This window comes from Myotis davidii, unplaced genomic scaffold (genome assembly GCF_000327345.1).
Source record: "Myotis davidii unplaced genomic scaffold, ASM32734v1 scaffold1395, whole genome shotgun sequence".
Classification (NCBI taxonomy): domain Eukaryota; kingdom Metazoa; phylum Chordata; class Mammalia; order Chiroptera; family Vespertilionidae; genus Myotis; species Myotis davidii.
In genome coordinates, this window is record NW_006288604.1 from 225,206 (window position 1) to 234,097 (window position 8,892).

The following is an 8,892-nucleotide window of genomic DNA, read 5'->3' on the forward strand; positions in this document are numbered from 1 at the left end:
TGGTGGGGTGCCAGGCGGGCTGCAGGGCTGTGAGGCTGGGGGCATGAGCTGGGGCCCGATCCCTGTAGGCCACCCTGAGGGACCCCACCCGTGCATGAATTCATGCCTTGGACCTCTAGTCTGTATATAAAAAAGCCTGAACGACCGGTCACTATGACACACATTGACCACTGGGGGCAGACGCTCAAGGCAGGAGCTGCTCTCTGGTGGCCAGTGCACTCCCACATCAGGAGCGCTGCTCAGCTGACCCACGGGCACCAGACGCAGGGCAGTGGCGCAGGCCTCTCGCAATCGGGACTGACTGGGCATGAGCCCGCAGCAGGCACAGTGGAGCCAGGATGAGCAGGAGGGCAGGCGGCGTTGGACTGCCAGTTTTGGCCCAATCCCCGCAGGCCATGCCTGGGGGGACCCCACCAGTGCACGAATCCGTGCACCAGGCCTCTAGTATTTGTATAGAGGCCCCGAGGACTACACATAATCAAATGCTGTGACTGCAAAACTTCCTGTTCCTAGACAAAGGCCTTTCATGCCAAAGGAGAAAGAAGAGTTCGGGGGAACAAGTGTAGTCCCTGTCTTCTTCGGGGACATTGAGTCAGTAACACTATGTTATCAGTGGAGGAGCTGAGCACAGGTGCTGAGGACAGTTTCCAGCACGTGTTTGGAAGGCGGCTCTGGGAAAACGGATTTTAGATGAGAGAAAGCTGGATTTGAACATGAACGATTTCCCTCACAGCAGCGTGGCCTGGGGGTTGGTTATTGTTTTTTAATTGCCCAAGTCTTAGTTTATTGTGTGTAAAAGTGGCTAATAATGCCTTTCTGATGCGTGGTTTCTAGGATTTGTGATAATATGCCCTAAAGGCCGTGCTTTGTGCCGAGTGAATGCTTTTGCTTAATAAGTGAGAACTATTACTACTTCTATAACGTCCCAACCCATCTCTCCCCGGGCCCTCTTCTTTTTAATGCACAGGCAACATTCCTTCTGCTTCCCACTCCCGTCCTGCTCAGGTAGAAGTGTGCGTCAGCCATGGACAGCAACACAGCGCTTGTATTTCACTCTGGGAGGTGTCATAGCCCGCCTTTCTGCACTGCATTGCGCATTGAATATTGCATCTTGAAAAGGTTTAAAGGCCAGAAACATTTTGTCTGAGAATCTACAGCCGGTTCAGGCCCAATCAGTGTGGCTGTGCAGCTCAGATTACTTTTCCTAATATGGATGTTTCTGCTCTATTAAACCAACCAGCTGTTTACACAAGTCTTCTCTGACTGGAGATTGCGTTTGCCTGATAAATAGATCTTTTATGGAAGATGTAAATTTCTTGATTTTTTAACTTGTCAGGTTCAGGTTTCTCTTTCTGTAAAGGAGACAGACACACACAGGACACGGTTCTGTCTGTGGAAACCGTCTTCGTTCACAGAGTCCCGAGGAAAGCATCCAGAGACCCCAGCGAGGGGTGTGGCGTGGTGAGGGCAGAAGGCTGGCCCTGGGTGCACAGTGTCTCATCGCTGTCCCACCGTACAAGAAGTCCAGCCTCCTTTTCATCAAGTATGTTCCTATTGTGTTTCTCTCCTGCGATTTCTTTCACTACAAGCTGTTTAATGTAACTTAATAATTACCTTTACCAAGATTGTCTAACACTGAACAACATAGGCATGAGGTTAAGAAATTCTCTTGATTTAAGAATTACTCTGTCCAATAGAACTTATGAGAGCATATACTTTATTTCCTTCATCCTGTCTATTTACACCAACGTCAGTTTCATCCTTTTAAGAGTGTAGCCATCCTAACAAAATCTCCACAGCCATGGAGAGCATTTGTTTTTAAAAGAGGCTGCATCGAACTGTTCCATGGGAGCTTGACCTGTAGCAGTAGCTTCACGTTGTTCTCCGTCCTTGCCCAGGACGAGCACACCCTGCATAAGCACCTCTGTTTATATTAAGGAATCTGCACTTTCTTCTCTCTAATCTATTATGTAATGGAATTCCAATTATTTATACAGTAGTAGAATTTCTTATTTTATTTCACTTATACACTTGCTTTTCACTGAGGTTTGTGTGGCTATTTTAAACTCCCTCAGGCATAAAATCAAAGGCAATTCAGAATGTTGACAGGTGCTTAGAATTGGATCTTTCCTCTTGCCAGGACCACTTTTCTAATACAGTTTCTATTTTTTGCCTTGGAAATCTATCACAAAAAATATTCAGCATTTTATAAGAATTCTTTTTTACTTGCCATCTTCTACCGTCAGGGAAACGTGGAGAGGGGTTGTCTGGGGCACTTGGGCTCCCGTTGGGGCTGAGCAGGAACACATGGGTCCCAGCTCCTCCCGAAGCTGCACACTCGCCTCTCCAGCCGGTGAGGGGGGTTCCAGGCTGGAGAGCAGTGACTGTGTCTGCAATGACGTGACTCACAGATAGGCGCTGTCCAGGGTCTGCGACAAGGAGCCATGGCGAAGGGTGTGCACAGGGGTGTGCACAGGATTGCAGATAGGACTCGTCTGTTTGGCATTGCCATCCTTGGAGGAACAGTAGATGCAGGAAACCAAGGACACATCTGTGTAAATCCTGGACCCATGTCGTGATCTCTGTAGAGAGAGCAGCACATGAGCAAGAGGAAGTGGTGGCACAACAGGTGCCCTGCATACTGCCCATCACTGACAGGTGGCTCCATCGGCTGACAGGCAGCTGTGCATGGAAGGAGGGGCTGCAGAGCAGCTCCAGGTGCCTGGGGAGGTCTGCTCCTGTCCTGCCGCGGTCCCACCCACATCGCTGTCCCCGGAGGCTTTTCCTAACCAGAGGGCATGCAGAGCTGAGGAGGACTTCCACTGCTCACTGCAGACAAAACACCTGGGAACCTGCATGAAACACAGTGCGGAAGCCAAAACTGACAGATGCCAGAGAACGGAAAGGCAGTGAGGACGCTCCCCCAAAGAAGGGAAAATGGAGCAGGACAGATGGGAGCTGCTCTTTCGTGATTTTGATCACGTACCAGGAGAAGCTGAGTGAAACATAATCAAAGTGGTTGAGAAATTCTGAAAATAATTTTTAAATCTTCAGAACCTGAAGGGACACAAATTTGAACTCAGGACCCACTAATGAAGGGTACCGGATGCGCCCCAGATGTCAAATGACCAGGAAGGAGAGCAGGTCGCATGCAAAGACGGCAGCACTGTAGACCAACCTCAGCCCACAACCCGCCTCTGACCAGCCATCCGCTGGTCACAAGTGACTCCTCTTTGGGGAAAGACGATGCCACCCAGAGTCCCAAATTTTCTCTAACATTATTTATATACCCTAGAGGCCTAGCACACGAAATGTGTGCACTGGCAGGGTCCCTACTTCCTCCTCCGCCCCCCGGCCGGCCCCACCCCCTGGTTGAACTCCCGGACAACTCCCAGTTAAGGGGACAGTTTGCATACTACTCTTTTATTATATAGGATTGTATGTTTCTCAGATGTTTGCAAACACACAGGAGACAACATTCATGGCTTAAAAACAAATTTAACCAGGACTGCAATCAAACGGCGGGGGCTTTGGACGCTGGTTACCGGACACTGATTTAGAAAAAATAAAATACTTCCAAGAGGTTAGTTGACAAGATGGAGAATTTTAACTGCAGAGAATAAAATTTGGAAATTCTGGTGAAAACAATTTCTAAAATTAAGAACCTGCAGGCTCTTACAGGTGAGTTGAAGGGAGCATTTGATGACAGGTGAGATTTGTGCACTGGCAGTTAAATCAGAAGAAAACATTCAGTCTCAACACATTGGTCAAGAAGAATATGAAAGATGAAAGGGTGATAAAGTAATATAATAAATCACGGAAGAACAAACTGTGTTTGGAGTCTGAGAGAGAAAAGGGAAAAAGGGCCAAGTCATACTTAAAGAAAATATACCAATTTTTCAAAACAATATATCCTACCAAGCCAAAGATTCAGATGAGCAATAAAACCTGGGGAGCATAAATAAAGAAAAAACTAATCTCAGGTGCACTACAGCACAGGAATGAAAAGAGAAGTAAGCTATTTATAGTGGGAAGTGCAACAGAGGTCATTTTTAAGGCACATTTCACAGAATCGAGACACTGCTTTCCCAGCTGTAATCTCAGAATCCAGGACCATGGAATCACATTTGTAAAGTGCTGAGAGAAATAGCTACTGACCTTGAACTCCACCCTCTGGAAACCTGAAACTTACCAGGAAAGATCAAGGCCAGCCCAGTTGGTTTCGCTCAGTGGATGGAGCGTCGGCCTGCCACCTGAAGGGTCCCGGGTTCGATTCCCGGGTCAAAGGCACGTGCCCAGGTTGCGGGCTTGATCCCCAGTATGGGGTGTGCAGGAGGCAGCCGATCAGTGATTCTCTTTCATCATTGGTGTTTCTTTCCCTCTCCCTTCCTCTCAGAAATCAATAAAAATATGTGTACGTATGTGTGTGTGTATATATATATATGGCTTTTAAAAAAGAACAAGCCCATTATAGACATACAAAAAGTGAGAGAATATCATAATCAGGCTTTAATGAAAAGAAATAAAAATGACCTTCTTTAAGCAGACCCCACATGAAACACATATTGGAAGAAATAAAAGCTATGGAGGTAGGTAATTGTGTTAAAATTAACTGACATTTAGCCCTAACCAATATGGCTCAGTGGATAGAGTGTTGGCCCTCAGACTGAAGGGTACCAGGTTCGATTGTAGTCAAGGGCATGTAGCTTAGTTGCAGGCTTGATCCCCAGTAGGGGGCATGCAGGAGGCAGCTGATCGATGTTTCTCTATCATTGGTGTTCCATCTCTCACTCTCCCTCTTTCTTCCTCTCTCTAAAATCAATTAAAATATATTTAAAAAATAACTGACATTCAAGTCTATAAGACAATGAATATTTTATGGAATTTAATCACATGAGCTATCGAAGGTTTCCCTTACATTAGAGAGTTTTTGATTTAAGCAGTTCCTTCCTTTTCTTTCTTAGTTTCCATCTCTGCTTATATCACTGATCTGTTCTTGAATGTTGCCCTTTTTATGAGAGGCCTTAATATACTCATCTCAGTTATTTCCAATACCTTATTTGCTATTTCCCAAGTCTGTGCGGTTCCGAGCTGTGTGTGGTCCCTCGGCTCCTGCCTGTCCTGCATCAGTCGCTGTGTGTGAACCCGTGGAATTTAATCAAGTTTGAGCATAAGAATCCACCCCGTACGAGTGCAACCTGGGAGCCCCCTGGTGGCCTCACGAGCTCACCTGTGCCCACATGGTAAATAGCTCTCGGATGCCACAGGGAAATTGTCACACAGCGTTGCACATTGTCTTGCTGTCACTTTCCCACTCATCTTCTTGCAAATACTCTATGTACTCTTTCAAGTTTTAGTAAACCTGCCTGCCTTATAGAGTCCTTGTCAATTTCTAAATGTCCCCTGTGGAGGTAAATTTATTTTTATGGATGGGCTGCGGTGTGTGTCATAACAAGATAAAAAATGTAAGTGTGCAGCACAGGGGTGGGAGGAGGTGTTTTTATTCCTGGAAAAGGAGGGACTCCCCTAGAGAAAGGACTTCTGAGTCGGTGGCTGCACAGCTTCAGAGAAGGAAGGCGGGAGAGCAGATTCCTGGGAGACCAGCCTGGACATGGGGGATGGGACGATGAGATGGATGTGGAGGGACCACAGCAGGACAGGAAGCGGGAGGGGGGGGGGGCTGCTGCACACGCACAGCCTTGTTGGAAGGACAAGATAAGGCGCCGAAAAAGACCTGCCTCCTAAAAACCCCAGGTCCCCAGAGCCCACCTGTACCGGGTCCCAGGACACCTGTCATCCAGGTTGCTGAGTTCAAGAAACGGCCCCATGAACCAGCAGGAAGCAAATAGGACGTTGCCTGCTGCCCGATGCACAGCGTTGGGAATTTTTACCTTTGGAAAAAGGAATCTTACTTTTTGCCATAGGAAAATTAGAAGTTATTAAAATTACAGAGATGTTATAATTTTTATTCTTAAAGGAGAACTTAATTATCTAAACCCATAGTAACTTTTATTGAAAAAAGGTCTCCAGTGGTCTAGTACATTTGAGATATGTTAATGATAGTATTAATTATGAATTAGCTATGTTAAAGTTATTCATCTAAAAATATTTTATTCTATGATGTTTAATCAACCAAGACCCAGAAGAAATCTCCATGAAAAATACTATCCTTCATTTAAAAAATAAATAGAAGAAACATTTCTCATTTTAAAGGGCATATATATATATAGATATAGATATATAGATATATATAGATCTATCTCTATCTCTATCTACATAGAGATAGAGATAGAGATATATAGATATAGATATAGATATAGATAGATATAGATATAGATATAGATATAGATAGATACAGAATGCTGATTGTAGATTTTATGTCAAGATCATGGCCAGGCATGATAAAACTCTTTCCTAAATATTTTATTTTTATGACACCTTTGGAAAGATAAACATTTCCAGTGGCACACAGAATTAATGCAGGCTAATAAATGTAAAGGCTATTATGCTAACCATGGTGTCTTTGTTTCTCTCTCTCAGCTGTCTTATAACGTTCCTCATTTCAGATCAGAAGGGTTCTCTCACTTTCCCGGGTTCCCTGTGGCTGCTGTTTTAACGTCACAAGTAAAGGCGCTGGCACAGGAAACGTAATAATTGGCTTTAGTTTACACAGTGTTTTGTGGCCTTGTCTTTTTATTACTTTGTGTTTCCCTGAAAATGTTCCTCATAATTTGTAATATGCCACATTCTAGGTCAGTCAAACTGACTGGGTTTGTGTTCAGCGTGCTTTGACTCCAGGTCTCTTTATAGATGCTTTCCTTTGCATGTTCGGGAAGCTGTGCTCTGTCTCTGCCTTAATTCCAAGGACAGCCCGGAGTTAAGTTCAAAAGCACCGAAACCCCCATCCTGAGTTTGTTTTCTGAGTTCTCTTCCAGGGCAGCCACTGAATTCTTTCCTCATCCTGAAGTCCTGGATCCCACCCAAACCTATGTTTTTAAGGGCTCATGGGTCTTTTTTTTTTAATATATTTTAATTGTCTTTTTACAGAGAGGAATGGAGAGTTAGAAACATCGGTGAGAGAGAAACATCGATCAGCTCCCTCCTGCACACCCCCTACTGGGGATGTGCCCACAACCAAGGTACATGCCCTTGACCGGAATCGAACCTGGGACCTTTCAGCCCGCAGGCTGATGCTCTATCCACTGAGACAAACCGGTCAGGTCAGGGCGGGCTCGTGGGTTTTCATAGAGAAGCTGAGAAGTGTAAAATTTAACCCATTGTACGCCATGAGCGTCTGAAGATGCAAGCGACGGACCTTCCCCACATGCCACGTGCATCTATTAAAAAAGAAAAACGTTTTCCCTAAGTGGCAGCGCTGACCAACTTTAAAGTCATTTTTCATGAGAATTTTCAGCTGAAAATATTCAAGAACACCCGAATTGTAATATATTTATTTTCATAATATTCATTGCAAATTGATTTTTTTAATTAAATTCAAAATATCGTGGCGTGCGGGGATGGTTTCCGTTTTGGACGTGTGGTAGTTAACTGGTTAACAGAAGTTAGGGTATCCATTGGTTTGCTAAGTGTGAGCTAAAGTCGGGCTTTACGGAGCATGAGATCCTGAGGTTTGGACGCGGGCTTACATGGATGTTTGGAGAGATTCCATGTTCTCAGTTCACAGTGGCCACGTCCTAAATGAAGAAGCCACACTTGCAGGTTCCTGGGTGGGGAGGCCAGCTGGACAGGCCGCATGCTCCGTCTGCTCAGCCCCTCCATGCCGACCCACATCTGGGCTCATGTAACCTGACTGATGGAAAAAGGAATGTATTCTGTCAATGGTGGTCGGAACCCCTGCATTTTTTAACTGGCCCCTTGCTATTTTTAGAGACGATATCAACACACATGAAATGCATTCCCTACTTAATGGAATTTTCATGCAATACTGTGGGTTCATGGGTCGGAGATGCGTGTTTACAGAAAATGACAGATCATTAATCCAAGAATCTCCGGGCGCGACTCAGCAGCAGGCGCGATGACAGCAATTCCTCAGGGCTCGGCTCCTCGCCGCGACCTCATCTGCTCGTCAGCTGACCGTACCTCACAAACTCCTCAGTAAGGGCCCACCTACGCCAGCTTCAGCAGCCACGGCCTCTAACCTAGCTGGAAGGGACGGTTCTTGATGCTATAATTATGCCCTTCAAATTTGCCTCTCTTATGAATAATATTTAAATACGTAAACAGGTATTCCATGCACACTGTGAGGATTTCTCTTCACAGGCAGGTAGAATCGGTGGGTTACACTTTATACAGCATAGAATTTTTTTATTAAGATTTTATACTACGTATTTTAGAGAAGGTTCACGGCAAAATAGAGGGGAGTGTATAGAAATTTCTCATGTGGCCCCAGCTCCACACAGGCACAGCCTCCCTCCATCAGCATCCCCCCAATGGGACATTTGTTACAACCGAGGAGCCTGCACTGACACCTCGTCACCCAGAGTCCACGGTGTGAGTGAGGGGTCACGGTGTTGCACATTCTATGGGTTTAGACAAATGTATGATGACATCATTATAGCATCACAAATGGTTTCCCTGCCCTGAACATACTGTGCTCTGCCTGCCCATCCCTCCTCCCCTCGCCCCTGCTAACCACTCATTTTTATTGTCTCCATAGTATTGCCTTTTCCAGAATGTCACATACCGTATTTGCCGGCGTATAAGATGATTTTTTGGCCCTGAAAAATATGCCTCCAAGTGGGGGGTCGTCTTATACGCCAGGTACACTTCAGATAGACTGCCCATAGTGCTTGCCCCGTGCCATAGTGGCCTCCCGATGCCCGCCCACTTCATTCCACATACCGTTCAGGCATCAGCAGCGCTGCTGGGTGT

The 8,892-nt window shown here is 45.6% G+C and overlaps 1 long non-coding RNA gene across 1 annotated transcript in view; it reads left to right on the forward strand.

The window, feature by feature from the left end:
• The first annotated feature begins 448 nt into the window (after window positions 1–448).
• The window catches only part of LOC102774556, a 16,517-nt gene continuing 8,073 nt past the window's right edge, over window positions 449–8,892 (forward strand). Inside the window, exon 1 of the long non-coding RNA XR_435493.2 lies at window positions 449–1,543. This is a non-coding gene — a long non-coding RNA (uncharacterized LOC102774556). The remainder of the gene's footprint in view (window positions 1,544–8,892) is intronic.